At 35.5% G+C, this 17,567-nt stretch overlaps 1 protein-coding gene and 2 long non-coding RNA genes across 7 annotated transcripts in view; 1 reads left to right on the top strand and 2 right to left on the bottom strand.

The window, feature by feature from the left end:
* Positions 1–5,073: 5,073 nt before the first annotated feature.
* Positions 5,074–5,576, bottom strand: LOC124640178. Its single transcript, XR_006985534.1, has 2 exons — positions 5,367–5,576; positions 5,074–5,290 (listed from the first exon to the last, which is right to left on the bottom strand). It is a non-coding gene; the product is annotated as an uncharacterized LOC124640178 (long non-coding RNA).
* A 2,916-nt stretch (positions 5,577–8,492) lies between these two features.
* LOC124640119 (synaptosomal-associated protein 25) overlaps positions 8,493–17,567 on the top strand; it is a 29,180-nt gene continuing 20,105 nt past the window's right edge. The window contains exon 1 of one of the 5 annotated variants that reach the window (XM_047177775.1): positions 8,493–8,689. The gene's annotated coding sequence lies outside the window, so the exon portion shown is untranslated. The remainder of the gene's footprint in view (positions 8,690–17,567) is intronic. The other 4 variants (XM_047177776.1, XM_047177774.1, XM_047177778.1 and 1 more) reach the window with 4 other exon arrangements.
* LOC124640121 lies at positions 15,557–16,700 on the bottom strand. The gene is made up of 3 exons (XR_006985524.1): positions 16,174–16,700; positions 15,948–16,085; positions 15,557–15,805 (listed from the first exon to the last, which is right to left on the bottom strand). It is a non-coding gene; the product is annotated as an uncharacterized LOC124640121 (long non-coding RNA).

Below are 17,567 nucleotides of genomic sequence, written 5' to 3'. Positions count from 1 at the left end.
TACGTTAGCGACATCGTTCCACAAACGACAGTCCATGACAGACATACGGCCATTAATCTCCACAAATCTCATTAAAACGGTAAATAAATATCTGTAAGTGGAGTAGAAACATTTGTCTTCTGCCGCAGCTGGGTATCGACGATGTATGGCCGGATTTAGATCTAGCGCTGTGCTACTTATGCCACTAAATCTGCCCTGCAACTTAGTTGCCTGTCCATCTTAACATTGTTTCTTTGTATACTGGCTTTAAAACTTCCTTTTCGTTGTGTTTATGTTAGTTTAGTTTGCTTAAATGTTTTTCAAGCATGTTTTGTCGCTTTAAATGCTATACCCCGTTCCTAGGTATGATAGGTATGTCGTGCAACTCCGATTACAGTCAGTACCACACAAATACTAAAAAAACAATAATACGCACAACTCTGTAAACAGACGTTGTATAACACATAAACAGCATTTTCTATATTTAAATATCCCGCCATTCTGCCTGTATAGATACGTCAATGTCTAAAAAGAAAGATGTCTCCAAAATGTGACGTAATGAACCTCAAGAGCGTAAGTATTACGTTGCAAAATGTGTATCTAAGTCCAACTTCTATGTATAGCTCAGAATAAATAATCTCCTTTAATGTCGAAACCGTATCATTAAATTCTGCATACAAATTACGGCTTTAACGTAGGAAAATTGCTTGGAATAACGAAATTATTTGCAACGCCGCCGTTGAACGCCGATAACGGTTATCGTTATAGTAGGTAAGTAGAATTTGTACCGCCTCCTATCATGTGATATCTCATATCGTTTGTTTGATATCGTTAAACAATATTAAATGGTATTAGGTAAAAAATATTATAATAAGTGATATTGACTTTATTATGCTTGAATGAATTCTTTTAAAATTGAAACCTACTAGTACTACTATTGCAAAACTATTAAATGAAAATCTAGTACGAGATTTTTCCTGTGTCCTGACAAACACTAACGCCGCACAAACAAATAAAATCAGAATGTTTTAACCGACTCTTGAACAATAATTATTTTGTAGTAAGATTATAAAACATAGGCCACCTACATTGACAAACCTTTCCATTCTTTGAATACCTACTAAACCTATTTTCATTTAATCTCTATACACACAGAAAAGTGTCAATATGCGGAAAAGTTTTGCTTATGACGTAGCTACAACGTCTGACTCAAGGCCATGCATTTTCCGAACTAGTTTGAACATGTAGGTGCAGTTTCAGCGAATTCATCTTAACGAATTCAGTTATTTCCTAACAGATTTTAACAAACAAAAAAAGGTTGGGAAGGTGTACGAAAATAATGGAGTACCTATACGAAGGAAGGATGGAAAGATTCTTAGACCTTTATACCTATACTTGGACCTACATTATTATTTGGTCCCATATCATAAAATACTGTATTCTTACGAGATGAGCTGTAACTACAAAGGTAATTTGTTCATCCAGTTGTAAAGATAATGAGAACTCAATTAGCATTTTAATTGATGTCGGCAAACTACTACAGTTATTAATATAATCTTTAGATGTATACCATCATGAATAACTTAACTGGATGGCGAGCAGTCATGTCTGAACTAAGATTATTACTTACGTACGTGTCTTAGAATATAATTATAACATATATTATAATATACAACGCTAACTAGGTGTAACATAAATGAACTAAACAAATGCACTAAAGTTAAAATCAAAGTTAGACAGCTTGTAAAACTGCAAAGGAATGAAGAGAACAGGCTATGCACCGATGGATCAATTGCCAACGAAAAGACATCCCGGATTGTAAGAAAACAATTGCAAATCTACAAAATGACAAGCGTTATTTAAACAAGTCAACTTAACAGTATTTTGGCAATAAAAAAAAACAAACACGCTACAGCAAAAACAGTAATAAAATAACAACAAAACTATATTCAAAGTGGTCATAACACAGGTCTTCTCCGTTACTCAGTACGTGACTTGAGTGCATCGGTCCACAGGTGTGAGGTACGTGTCTACATTATGATGCACTCCGACGTACGTCACAGACAGGTATTGGCTACCTCTGACACAAAATGGGAATTCCCTATCCGACCGTGTGAAACTTGCTGGGTAGCTCCTTGTATTTCTACAGAGCTACACCATGAAAGTAATTTTAAACTTTATTTATAAGAAGAGAAGGTGGAAATTCAGTTGAATGGGAAATTGCTTGTCGTTGGTACATTATTTGGTGTGTATGCTAAACAGTATCGGTTTTCTCTATTTATAACTTGTAATGTGAAGTGATAGAAATTATTTTTAACTTCCTTCAAGGAAAAGTCGTATTAGAACTGTATTTTACTATGTTCCTTGTGATTTTTTCTACGCATCATTTGTAAGAAAACACAATGATTGCAATCTATCTTTCTACTGTTTGAAGATTTCCGCGTACACAATTTTCGGGTAATTTTATACATCCTGCCTCTGTTAATATTTGAATTTTAGATCTTCAGTTCCTCTTCCAGTCGGCAATGTGTGATTCTAAAGAAATATAGAATTATTTAAATAAGGGTTTTTAAATCGAACTTATCTCTGTCTCGTATTTTTTAAGCCTACGCAAAACTGCTACAAAAATTGATACGAATGCACGCACCCATATCATGTACTTTATCTGTTGCCGTTCTGAAAGTATTACCTACCTACTAACGATTGTTCCCCGTCTTGTCAAAAATACGTATAAGCGAAGGTATCACGATGACAACCGATATTTTCTTTACAGCCCTAAACTCGTCTAAACTGGATTCTGCTGCACTATCCTCCACGTGGAATGTCATAATAGTAAACGAAGAGAAAATTACGGAAAAATCATTAGCCTTAATTGCTTACAGGTAAAAAACATCTGTGAGGGTATTTTGAAGATTCGTCACGATCCTTGACGTAAGGGATTTTGTCTCTCCGCCAAGTCAGAGAGGTAAGTACCTAAAGTATATTCACTCATTATGTATTAGGTACAATGTACGTATAAGGATGCGAAGATCTGAGTCACAGGTGAAGTACCGAAATAATTCTTCAGCTTGCTGATTCCATGCAGTATAAATAAATAAATAATACGTAAGAGATAGATTACCATTTTTTTAACTTTATTAAGTCTATTAGAGTTAAAAAATGGTGTTAGTACTTAAAAAGGTATCAATGTTTACAGTTTTGATCTTAAAACATAAAGGGCGTTCGTATGACTAAGAGCGATCTCTTCCAGACAACCTTTGGATGGATTGAGACGATAAAGAAAAGATTACATTGGTATTCAGTTTTGAGTTTAAGCAACGATAAGTGCACAATTTAGTCCGCAATTACAAAAATAACGGTAAACTACAAATCCATACATGGAACGAAAGTTTATAATATCAGCAGTAAGCGTTTCATTTTCATTTTGCTACAGAATTTTCTCGTTTGTTTTCCTCCGTTTCAGGTAGATTACGATAAGATGCGTATCTTAATCTTATTTAGACTTAGAAATTAGATTACCTATTGTGAAGGTTATTTTGACTGTATTAGTCACAGTTATGTACTTTCTAAGTATATCTTAGACACCATGGACTGTGTTTCGGATGGCACGTTAAACTGTAGGTCCCGGCTGTCATTGAACATCCTTGGCAGTCGTTACGGGTAGTCAGAAGCCAGTAAGTCTGACACCAGTCTAACTAAGGGGTATCGGGTTGCCCGGGTAACCGGGTTGAGGAGGTCAGATAGGCAGTCGCTTCTTGTAAAGCACTGCAACGCACAGGTACTCAGCTGAATCCGGTTAGACTGGAAGCCGACCCCAACATGATTGGGAAAAGGCTCGGAGGAGGAGGAGAGTCACAGTTAAAACTTCCTCGTGTGCTTACATAATATTATTTTTAAACGACGTTGCTATTTTAGTACAGTGCAACCTATTCGGATGCTGGTTTTTCCCCTTCAATACAGGAAAGCCTACGACAAACTTGTACAGACAGGTTTAAATCGAGTAATGCAAGTTAATATCTAAGGAGACAAGAAAATCAGGAAAAAGGGGTAATTTATTTAAATATCTTGCTAATTAATTAATGACTGAGGTTTTACGTCTAAACACACAACCCGAAAGAAAACATAAACAAGCCTAAGCACACACAACAGCTTCCCAATCAATTTTTCTAATCAGTTCTGAAGAATCGGGGTTCGGGGCCTTTAGGGTACAAATAAACAAAAATATATCCTATTTATTACATTAATACCTATAGGTATTGAGAAGTAGGTATATAATATATACAACGGTAACTGATACTATTGCGAAGGTACTCGTAAGATAAGTACTACATTGGCAACCTCGTAGCGTAGCCGAGGGCCAAGTAACCAAGTTCTATGAACACTAACATAATATTAGGTACAAGATAAAAAGAATGTGCTCATTTTCCTCTACGGTAACGACGATATAATTTTCATAAATGATATGTTTTCGAGAAACAACCTATTTTCCGTTTTCAGGTTCTGTAAAAATATTTTGTTAACTTATTATTAGTACTTGAAATGTAGAAAGGCTCTCGAATAAGTAGGTAAAGTAGGTTTAATAACACAATCCGTGGGTCTTAATGCCTCTACAAAGCTACAAAGCACAAAAGACAACCAAAATTGGTCAATCAGAGAGGTAGCTCCCAGTAATGACATCCGTTCACCCTAGGCCTTGAAAAGGGACGCAGGCCGGAACATTTATGCCGGTTTGCACGCAAGTTCCGACCGTGTGGCTATGATTAACACATAAATACAAATCTATTGTATTTATTCATGATACTGTGTAATTTCGAAACCATTGGCCGTCAACTTAAACGATTTGTCAAAAACAGGATATTTGATCAAAGCTTCTAAAATAAACTTCTTTTTATCCTTTCTACTTTCTCGTTACTCTATTTCCCTTCCAGCAAGTGAAGCACAGCACGTTTTCTGTTAAAAATAGCTGAAATAGTAGAAAATAAAACTTATTTTTTCTGCGCGTCACTGGCATGCCTTTTGTTTTGGATATTCTTATCTTTCTTATTTCTATATCTGTCTCGTTCATTTCGTGCGTGACGTCACTGGCATGTCTTCTGTTTTAGATATTCTTCTCTTTCTTATTCCTATATCTATCTCTTTCATTTTGTGTGTGACGTCACTGGCATGTCTTTTGTTTTGAATATTCTTCTCTTTTTATTCCTATATCTATCTTTTTCATTTTGTGAGTGACGTCACTGGCATGTCTTTTGTTTTAGATATTCTTCTCTTTCTTATTTCTATATCTGTCTCTTTCATTTTGTGCGTGACGTCACTGGCAGTCTTTTGTTTTGAGTATCCTTCCCTTTCTATTCCTATATCTATCTCTTTCATTTTGTGTGTGACGTCACTGGCATGTCTTTTGTTTTGAATATTCTTCTCTTTCTATTCCTATATCTATCTCTTTCATTTTGTGCGTGACGTCACTGGCATGTCTTTTGTTTTAGATATTCTTCTCTTTCTTATTTATGTGTCTGTCTCTTTCATTTTGTGCGTGACGTCACTGGCATGTCTTTTGTTTTAGATACTTCTCTTTCTTATTTCCACTGACCTCTATATTCTTATTTCTATATCTGTCTCTTTCATTTTGCGCGTGACGTCACTGGCAAGTCTGTTGTTTTTCTTCCAACAACCTCTCTATGTTTTCCTCCTAGAATATTTTCAATTATCCCGCCAAACCCAAATGAGCTGTCAAAATTAGATTTCTTAAAGCCGGCTCCACACGTTCGTAACACAATACTGGTTGTAACGCTCATGGTTCTATATACCTAATATAATAAGCAATATCGGTTTGTTTTTGCAATAATTGTCATTCCTAGTTCATTTTTGCTCACATTAGCTGTAAGCAAAGTTTAGCAAAGCTCCTGGTTGGTACTATATGGATGCACGCACAAATGTGCGACTTCGCTTTTACAGTTTTCAAATCGCCAAGACTTGGCGACACAACTTAGTTGTGTATATAGTCACCTGTATTCCAAGTCAACATCAATGAAGTCTCTGAACTTATTTCTAACTTGAAATAACTGAAAGAGTACCTAGCGTTAACATAACATTTCCTTTTGAATAGCTCAGATGAACAGTTTTAATACATAATCTTTTGCCCCATAACCGTAACACAATCAAGTGGCTACATGCCTAACTTTGAATACCAAGTAGCTACATGCCTAATTTTTGTGATCAAAACCTCGATTGTTTAGCTTTTATTACCTGAAGTAATAATACTTAATAACTTAATTACATATCCCAAACCTAATGACGTTAGTTGATAAAGAAAAAAATATAAATGCAACAAAAGAATTTTCATATATTCGTCGTAATCTTTATTTAGGTGCCATATCGGTATCAGTACTTATAAAAATGTTATCATATCTATACAGGCAGGCTTTAGGCGACGATAAGAGGGACATTGCGAGATCAATAACGATTAACGGATAGCGATAACGTCGTTAACACCTAACGACTGCGGAGTAGCGGCCGTTACCTTCACTTTGCTTGCGTAACAAGCGATAGTGCTATCGGGCATCGGATATCGAGGCACGAGTGTGGCACCTTCAGTGCACATGATATTAGGAAATGTTGCTAGCGTTACCACGCCAATTTGCCTCGTGATCACGTTAAATTATGATGATTTTTTTTCGTTTTGATTTGGAGTTTTTTGTTATCGTATTAAGCTAAGGCGCTTAGATGTTTTACTTTCTTTAGTTAGATAACAGGCTTAGGTAGACTTTTAAGTTAAATTATGTGAAAAAATATACCGTATTATAATATAACTCTTTTATCAGGACGACATACTGAAATGATTTATCAATAGGATTCTGCAGACACTTCACTGTTCAACATTTATTAATTTATATTTATTGTCATTACCTACTGAAACTTTTACAGCTTTTGCGTAAGCTCCCGATGCTCCCATGAACCTGTAAATATCATACCGTAAGTAGGCAGTTTTCCCCTTTCCCCACATCATTTTCACCACGCTACAGTTTACAAGTATTTAAGTTACCACATGAAATTAAACTAATTTATTTAAAACATGCTACTTAATTCTGTTTTTCAAATATCATTTTATAACGAGGATATAGATAAGGTAATATAACGACAAGCTAATTGGATTGATATCGGTCCATTGCATATCATAATTCTCGGTACATAAGTAAGTAAGTACCTACTTAGATTACGCCAGCGAAAAGCCTTCTAACAAAACACTCTCGCCTTAAGATATAGACATCAATCATTAAAACTTATGCGTAATAAACTCTTTAGTAAACTATAATGTAGTCATTTTCATGTTAAGTAGGACGTCGATTGACGAAAGCACCACAATAAATGATGGATGGAATGGATGACACGGGTCCAAAGTCTTAATTTCTAATGAGCCTTTATAAATCCGTTACAGTTAAAACATTAAAAGTATAATTATAACTTATCAAAACGGAGTAAAACTGAAAAAAAAATGTGTGTATCTATGAGTGATTATAGTATAGTTTGTGTGTGAGTGAATGGTTGATCATATGAATAAGTGTGGAATGAATGGGTGAGCATGTGAATAGGTGAGTGAAGAGTATAGTGTGTATGGGTGAAAATATGGACTATTATCACTTTTGAAATAAAATAAAACCTAAAGTTCTTATAAGTGCATTACAGATACGCTATTCACTATCAGGTGGTACAAAAAGAAGTATTTTTTTAAATATAAGCATTATCAATTTATCAGTCATACCCAAAATAGCAGCACTGGAAGCCGACCCCAACATAGTTTGGGAAAAGGCTCGGAGGATGATGACCCAAAATAGCAGCAACCTGCACCATATCAAAAGAAAATAAGACTATCTTAATTACTTAATGATATCCATCAGAATTCTTATTTGCACTAAATGCATTATAATAATTTTAATCTCCAATGTGAGCCTACGATTACGAATGATTTAGGCACTTAGTTATGCTTTGCATAAGATAGTGATCAGTTAATTACAGATAAAATGCATTATACGAAAATCAAACATTTGCAAAACAATAATAAATCACCGTTTCCTATGTCCTATGCAGTAGGCGACTTTCTGTCTAATCATAGCACTTTCGCTTTCAGAGCCTAATAACAACCTTAATATAAAAATGGTTTATATGAGAAAAGGTGATTAGGTATTTACCTATTAAGAATTATTTAAAAGCAATATAAGCAAAGCTTTTTTCACAAACGGAAACAAAAATTTCTAAACTTGGCAAATTAGCATGAGCAGATAACGACATCTAGTTATAAAATGTTGATTTATAATTCTGTCTATTCCCCGACAGATGGTGCTAATATTAATAAAATTTACAGATTCGCCACTCAATAATAGATGGCGCTTATTAGAAATAACATCAGTGTTTATTTATTTTTTTGTTGTTTATAAATTAAACCCCCCCGGAAACGAATTAAAATATATATGATAACACTTTACACCCTTATAATCAAACGCGCATGACATTTTTCAGTGGGGGTCAATGCGCATAGTCAAAGCATTGCGCATTTCGTGGCTAACCTCACCGAGTCGATCGACCAGCAGTGAACGAGCTGTCAGTGCGAAAACCTATTCATTTCGTCTTGTGCTGTATTTTGGTGCCTAGTGGGTGTGCTAAGTGTCTACGAGCGCATTTTGTTTTATTAAGGTGCTAATAAACATTAAACTTACAGGTAAGTGCCTATAATATTAAGTTAAAATCCAATTTTCCCGTGTTACGTTTTAAATTTCAGACTCAGAATTTATGATCCTTATTCTAATGGTTTAGCACAATATATTCCGTATGTGAGATGACAATTAACTCGTATCTTATCGTATATTTAGAATATTACGCCGGTCATATTATTTTGACAAAGCCATCCAGAAGGGTTCTTGTTTTACTGTAAATTTGTTTGATGATGTCATGGGCGGATATCTCTGACGTTAACATACTTCCAATTGTTATTTTATCAATTTGTTATATGTGTTTTTTGAATGCTTCAAAAGATAAAAATGCACTGGCCAAATAAAACAGTTTTTCATGGCATAGAATGAAATATTATAAACTTGTTGTATTCTTACTATGGTGCTCATGACTTACCGATTAGCATACAAATAGATTATCTATGCTGCCTATCAGGACGCCCCATAAAACGACAATATGCTAGTAAAAAGTACATAATTTTCACCTGTGTGAAAATTATTAGCGGTTCCATTCAATTCAAATTGCATCAAAGAGAAAATAACTTTCTAATGCATGAAGTGTTAGTGTTAGCCAGTAAGCTCAGACATATAAAACCTGTTTGGTTTTTAAGTAAAAACCGTTTACCTACATTCAATACAGCATATTGACTTTTCCACTTTAATAATTTACAAATTAGAAATAACTGTGTTAATAACACATTCAAGAAGTCGGACAGAAAAATTTGTAAATAAAATCATTTAGTAAGTCACAGAGCACAAATGAGGACAATAAATTAAAGTAAGAGGTAAATATAAAATCACAGTTAGAACGGTACCCATTTCAATGATTCGCAATGACCAACTGAATTAATAATGTGACTCACAAAAACACTTTTATAAATTGATCAAATATGATGAGTAATGACTTTATTAGTAAATAACTTCCCCCTGATCCTGATAATGATGCTCTGGTATATCCTTATCTAAACCAATATGCTGATGACTCAAAACACTTCATTAAATGTTTATGAAAATGAGGCTGACGAGTCAAATTAATGATTCTCATAAGTTTTACGAAGTTAAAATTATTTGTGCTTAAGCATATAATTTGCTTTCTTTGCATACTTACAATCAAACTCATGCAGTAGGTAGGTATACTTGTATTATATCTTTGTAACTAGAATATTTTTATTTAAACTTAAGTAAATATGCTACCTGCAGAAATCTACCATGGAGCTAGACGATATCTTATGAAAAATGCTACATTCATTATGTTAAAGTAGCTTGGAGAGAGATTATCTTTTCTCATATAAAATACTTGTTATATGAATATAGCTTGTTATTCTTTGATACTTTTATATCAAAGCTCTGGAACCGATTTTTCAAAAGAATCTGGACGAAATCGAGGGCAGAAACTAGTAAACTAAGTAATAGACACAACCTAGAGATATTTAAATTAGACCAACTGAAACAATTGCTGACTGGGAAGGAATCACATAAAAGTTTGGGGTTCCTGTAAGATCCTGCCCTTATAACGCCGTAGATCCATGGGATTATAAGGGTAATGTAGCTTAAAGCTAAAGCATTTTAGTGGAACCACTATCTTAGATCATGCATGTGACCTCACTGTACGAATAATGATAAACTCTATCAATGGGCAAAGGAAATCCCAAAAGCCCCACCTTAGACACTAAGTACTTACCTACATTTACCAACTTATCATTAAACTTCGCCCAGTTGGGCAAACAACATAAAATTATGGCTTGAAACACACAATTCGATATTTAATAACGTAAATGAAGGTATATCATTTCATCCATAGTACACTCCACGCTGGCACGCTATCGGCTATCGGAATCGTCATGAATATGTCATGTAGGAGCTACTTGCTATATGTAGCTATGGTGGTAGATATATGGCTGTGTACTCAAACCGATCGCGCCGTGCAACCTAAATGGATTTGTGTGAGGATTAACTTCTCCATCATTGCTTCCGCTTCGTCCATAACTAACTAAAACTGAGCTTGAAATGTTAGTAAAATAAAGCGTCAAATATGAGCATTGCTTACTTCAAGCCTGGTGAACCAAAACCTTAAAGACATGGGTTATAAGAATCGGGGACATCAATGCTGATCCTCTCCTGTTGTATCAGAAAGGCATTAGATCTGGCATTAGAAGAATTGGAGATGCTTCAGATGTCTCCAGTTGGGAAGCAGAAAATCCGGTTCATGTGAGCCTTATTGAATAACGACTGTATCTAAACTGCAATCCATATTTGATACTAACGGTTAATAGACCTGAGAGTTAGCATGTAAAAGCTCACATGGTTAGACATCATAAAGAGTAGGTAATCAATTACGGTTACTTTACTCAAATGTCCTAAAATAATGTCTGCGATCCCAATTTGGAATTATATGGCACTGCTGCGAGACGGTCCTCTCTCAACATCAGAGAACAATGGAACTAATGTAACACAAACTTTCCGTAGGCACCTTTGTTTTCATTGGAGCCGCCGACCTAGTTTTAAGCGCACAAGCTTGCAATTGATCTCAAGTTCTCAGTTTGAAATTGCGGATATTTGAAATCATAATGAAAATCTGTCTCGTCTGAACGGAGCATAAATGCTGGCGACGACACTTCGTGTTCTGAATAAAAGGAAATTAAACGGACCAACTATACGTACATTAAAGCTTTTATGATGCAAAACCGCTGTATTAGCGCTATCTTTTATGTGTAAAGATGTTAATCTGAGGATCCTTAATGGGATCGGCGAACAAAGATACTTGGAGACCCTTATTATCCGAATAAATCGTGTAATCTATATTCGCGCAATTTCGATCATGTTTCTAGAATTACTCTTGAGAGAAAGTGAATTAATGGGAAAACCGTTAAACAGAAACAATTTGCTAATAAAAAGGAATAAAATGTTGAGTCTGAATTATTTAGACTCAGTATAAAGTATTAACCTAATTGGCGTGAGAACAACATTATTGCTTGGCTGTTGGCTGTGGTAGCCGCAGGCTGTAACTCTAATGTCCTCACTGACAGCATAACCTACTGCGTCTACTACCATTTTCACAACGACCTTAGCAAGCATTATTGTGGCTAGGAATGCCGCCAGACATATAAATATTCAGTACTGTAATTGACATAGTTTTCCGAAGCCATACTGATCTACCATTTTCTACTTCAGATTTATCGATTTTTCTGCTGATCTGCATGCGGCAAACAAAACTCATTAACTCAAAGAACAGATACAACAAACGCTGATTGTGATGTCTGTGCTCCTTATAATCAAATATCATATTCGTCTTCTATAAAAAGTCGATACATTGGCATCTTAAAACCTAGGCCCTTGACTCGGGAAACCGAAACACAAATAAAAAGGGTTGCGTCAGCACATCGGAATGAAAAGCGTCGTCATCATCTGAACCAATTCCAAGACCAAATTAATTTCCTAATAATGTTCTGCTTGAATAATCTGCGTTTGACGTAACCGGCGCCATCTTCGTTATAACAAGGGTTAATATTTTTGTAATCATCCCCAGATTCGCCCCGAGCGAGGCCGTGGTAAATGCTCGGGGATACACGTGTTGTCCGAAATGTCGAAGGTCAGGCCTATGTGCTCAACAAATTAACAGATTAATATAACGAGATTAATATCTATGCAACTGTTAATAATGTTTGTTTTGTGTTTCATGAAACAATTGACTCTGCGTGTGTTCTGACGTAGGCGTCCGCCCTTTCAGTTGAGGGTGTCGTTAAAACGATAATAGATATTCAAGAAAATAAATTGCAGCAATCTCGGCGAAAATAACATGTTGAGATTGCTAGTCGGTTTGTCGATCTTGATAATTATAACAATATTCCCATAGGAACGTTCATCGGTTCACTTGTAGCTATTAATCTGAGTAGATATAACGGTGCGAAATCTCACGTCAATTTATTTAATGAATAAGGTGATATAAGACAATAACAGACTTTCCTTTTAATATTAATTAAGATCGTGAAACTTCGTTATCAGTCAAACAGTCGCTATCTCCTATTTAAAACAAGCCATGGTATTCTCGTAAGTTAATATTGTACAACGCATGTTTTATGCATGCGTAATAATCTCGTTAGCCAGACTAACTACCACGCACCCAATTAAGAATTTATCGTCCCTGAAAACCTTTGGCAGATGAGGATTTTGCTAATTGCTGTGGTTACTTTATTTAAACATATTTTTAGTTAGTGAGACCCCAATTAACCAAGTACATTTTTTTTAGTTTAATATTTTACGACCCCTAGTTGGGCTACTTTACTAGATATGTCTTTTTTCTTTTAATCATTTTTTGTAGTTGGAAGCATAGCAGTTAGATCATCCCCCTTGAACCTCCCCCATACTCGATATATTTTCCCCTCGCCCAACTTCCAAACCTACGCCCTGGGAGTTATCTACCAATGATCTTTTATGGTCCTTGTTCCGCAGATCATCCTTGAACTTTTATAGTTGCTTATTAAAATTATCATGATGCGTAAACAAGTGAAAAGTTGCAATAAAGCGTGGCGGCAGCAGGCAGTGGCAGGGGTTGTTCCGCGCGAGGGTTGCGCGCGTTTATTGATTTTCCGCGCGAGCCCGCGGACGTGCTCCGTCTACGCCTCGTATCTCCGCAAATACTAAGATTGCGGCTAACCGCACTTTTGGAACCCGACAATTGTAACGCAAATACTTCAACATGACTAATTATTCCATAATTCACATCGTAAATTCTATTTATAACTCCAAAGAAGTTGTACCTAATTTTATTTAAACGGGTAAAGTTCATGCGTATGAAAGTAATTTGTTCTTGACGACTTTGGGAGAGAGTGGGGTGGAGCCTGAACAGGGTGATCACTGAAAACGACATCAACTGAGGAGACGCATAGGTACTCTGACCTCTGTGTGAAGATCGATTTCAGCTACACAAATAGCACTTTGATTTTTTGATAAATTTTGCATTTTTTTAATTTAAGGAAAATAATATTAGAGCTATGTCGTCGCATACGCAATAATACGCGTATGTCTACACTCAAATATAACTCATTGACGAAACTCGGTTCTTACGCATGCACTGATAGCTACGTGTCGAAATGCAACGCAAACTACAATGTTGTATAAATAATATCACTCATTACTTAAACACAAGGTATTACTTAGCAGGTACCGGAGTACGGAAATAGCTGCGGTATCACATCATCAGTGTTTTCAAAGCTAATTGTACTGATTCATCTAAGTCCGTAGCAGGGGGTCTACTCTAATTCAACGAAACGAAACTTCGATATCGAACGAAATTCAAACGAAGTTTCGTTAGTGACCCTACTCTATTTCATTTTCGGATGCGCATACGAAGTTCGGAACCATAGACAATTTTCGTGAACGAATGGAATCTATGATATTGTGTGGGGCTTTTATGATGTCGACTAAACTAAGTTACGGTTTTTACTTTAACTTGAAATTATTAAACTTTTCAGCTTTATTTATTCATGTAACATTATAAATGTGATTCATTTCATATTTCTTGTAATATTCATGCAAACAATCTAAACTTTCAGGCAAAAAATATATTTTCAACTACTTTCGACTCGACACTATAAAAAACCCTTTGACAGTCATTGCTAACCAACTAATTTGAAGAGTACTATTTCATGCCAAAAATGGGTAATCACGGATGACAACCAAAAATAGCTACATAATACAATCTAATCATAACAAGTCGACTTAAGATTTTTTGTTTGAATACTTTAATAAGTTTTCTGAAGTGTGTTTCTCAAGTGTCGTATTTAATAAATCATGTTTCCAAGTGTTTTTATACCAAGGTACGAGTTCCCTAAGGAAGTATTATGTCGTACTTTACGTACTCCGACTTCTACGTACGTCTGCTGTATTTTGGTTCACAACAAGTTTTGTTTTGGATTTAAAAACTTCGTGAGTAGATATCATATTATACAAATGCAATATTTGGTTTCGCTCTAACACCATTGCCTTTTCTAATACTAATCATTTATATTTTCAGTTTAAAATGGCTCCATATATGGGGTTCGGCAAATCCTCAACAAATCGAAACCGTTCTCAATTTCCTGGACGAACATAGAGATTTAGCTCGTGGGAGATTGAATAGTTGAACCCAGCCAGGAAGATAACCTGAGAGTCCAGCTGTAAAAGCTGCCTAAGTACCACCACCATTGACACAAAAATGCCGACTTTCACACCTTGTAAGTATTTTACTGTGATATATTGAGTAATGCTATTGTAAATAAATTGTGCACAATATAGATAACATTTTTTTTAGTGTATTTATAAGAAATACTCTTCATAAAGAATACAGATTAACATTATACTATTGAATAATGATTGCATCTTTTTTATTATGTTTGCATATGGTATTAAATGGGTCAAGTGGTGAGTTGAGAACTTTTTGTTGTTACTTAACCCGTTCAAGTGTCTTAGCCATATTTTGTTTACACTGTTGTTCTGAGCTATTGACTAAAATTGGAATATTGTTTTGCAGCCTCTCGACATACACACTCTACAAGGAGACTGCCTACTACTAGGAGATTACAGAGGATCTGCCAGCACAGGTGTAAGAAGCAGATTGTATCAATATGAAGAGGAGCGTGCACAGAGAGAGACGGTGCAAAACGCAGAGCTTGCAGGCATCAGGGGCGAATTGGCAGGCATCAGGGGCGAATTGGCAGGCATCAGTCCTACCCTGTTGCAGCTGCATAACACAATAAGGGAATATGTGGATAGGAATTAAGATTTTGTTAGTGTTTTGTTAGTCATTAATTGTGTTTAATATTTCTTTGTTATTAATTTGTAATGTTTAAACAGGGTAATAGTAAATAAAACTTTAAGTATATAATTTATTCTTTTATTAAACTCTACAGGAAATAAATAACATCATGTCAAATACTTAAAATCAATAAACATACATATTTTCTGGAGCATGTTATGATGTGCTTGAGTAGAACTTTGTCCTACCTATTCCTTTCCAAAATTTGCACTAACAAAGCTCTGCAAAGTTGTATCTGCCTTCAAGAGAATCTTCAACAGCTTTATCTATCGGTGTCATCATATGCTCCCTTAGAGAGAATACCCAGAGTCACCTAAAATATAAATACACATGTATATGAAAATATGTGAATAACACTACTACACAATATTAATAATATAAATGTGAAAGTTTGGGGTACCGCTTTTGTCCCAACTTGTACAAGTATATTCAAAATGCAATAAAGTTAAACATACCTAACAGATAAACTGTTTCATTCTGGAGACCCTCCAAGTGGCTTCTAATATCACACTCTCCAAATATAAGCATCATGTGTGTTGCTCCACCAAATGACACATCCACATTTGTTATATAGTATCGCTGTCACATAATATCTGGAAAATAATAAAGGATTGATCAGCATCATAATAAACAACAGTCAATGCCTCAATTAAATCATTAATGTTTAGTTCTTATACTTACAACTTGGGTGTTAAGAGAATGGAAATATTTTCGATTCCAGAAGGTCTAGCAATTGCAATGTGCATTGTTTGGAGGTAATAAAGGCACGAATTCCTGGCACAACCCTTCGAAAAATTGCCGACTGAGTCTGTGATTTCCTACAAACTCTACGTCGGGAATTTCGCTAATATTTAATTGATTGCGCAAGCACTGCCGGTTCCTTCTTCGCTCTACATGATCTTCACGTAAAGCTGCTTTGATTAAAAGCATTATTGTAGCCTTTGCCAATAATTTTCACACAAAATTCACAAAACGAAAAGTAACACGAAAATCAAACGATAACTCTTTTGGTTTCGTTGAATTTGAGGTTAAAATTCCGAAGTTTCGTCTGTCAAACTCAAATATTCGTTCGTAGCATTTCGAATTAGAGTAGGTTTATAGACAATAAACGTCAAACAATCTTCGTTCGTACGAAATTTCGGAACGAAATGGAACCGTGGTAAGAAGTTCGCGAAATTTCGTACGAAACTTCGTTTTTCGGTGAATTAGGGTAGACCCCCAGATCGTGATTCGCGTCCGACCGCCATTAAGATGAATAGTTTGTTTAGTAAAGCTTATTCCTTTAGTGTGCAAGAGTAACGTTTAAGAATTTAATCACGAATCTTAATGAGGCTAATCAACCGTTATTCAGATCAATTAAATTCTTAATTTTTTGCTTAAAGTATTTTCTGCGATTAGATGATTTAACATTTGCCGCATCATGTTTATGTCGTCAGTCCATCTAATGTAGCACATTACTTCAGTTTCTGATATAATGATATCGTTGTCGGTCCATAATGAACCCAACATCCATTCATAGATGGGTCTTGAATTGCGTTATTTGTCAAGCCAAATCTAAGGAGCCCCATCTCTTAGTAATATGTCGCAGTACGATGTTACAAGAGAATGACCATTAAGATAAGAATATGATGCGGGCGAGGAGTACGTACCAGTCGGAGACAGATGAATGAATAAACCAACAACAATGGTCCCGCAGGCAACCTGTGCAGGGTTAAATACAAGCTATCATTAAAATTCAAAGGTCGGTACTGCTCGGCACGCTATGTTCACGTAAACGTTCACTACGGTATTCTATTGTTTCGTTCATGAGCACACCCCAGCGCCGCATGGTTATAACAGCCTTTTCTTGTTTATTCTTTCTGAAGATTCTTTATAAAACTTCCAAAGCTACAAATATTGAGATTGATACAAACTTGAACGACATGATCTGAAACTTTCGTCATCCCATTCCTTTTGGGGTGTTGGTGACTTCGATTCCTGCAAAGTCTTTGTCTTTGTTCTAAATATGGTGGAGCTGAATACGAGTAAAATGACCAGCCATTAAGTTTAACGGTCGAATTCTGAATGTATATTCT

The sequence above is a fragment of the Helicoverpa zea genome, chromosome 20, assembly GCF_022581195.2.
Source record: "Helicoverpa zea isolate HzStark_Cry1AcR chromosome 20, ilHelZeax1.1, whole genome shotgun sequence".
Taxonomy (NCBI): domain Eukaryota; kingdom Metazoa; phylum Arthropoda; class Insecta; order Lepidoptera; family Noctuidae; genus Helicoverpa; species Helicoverpa zea.
The sequence above is the reverse complement of the archived record's forward strand: the minus strand, read 5'-3'. Positions and strand labels throughout refer to the sequence as shown.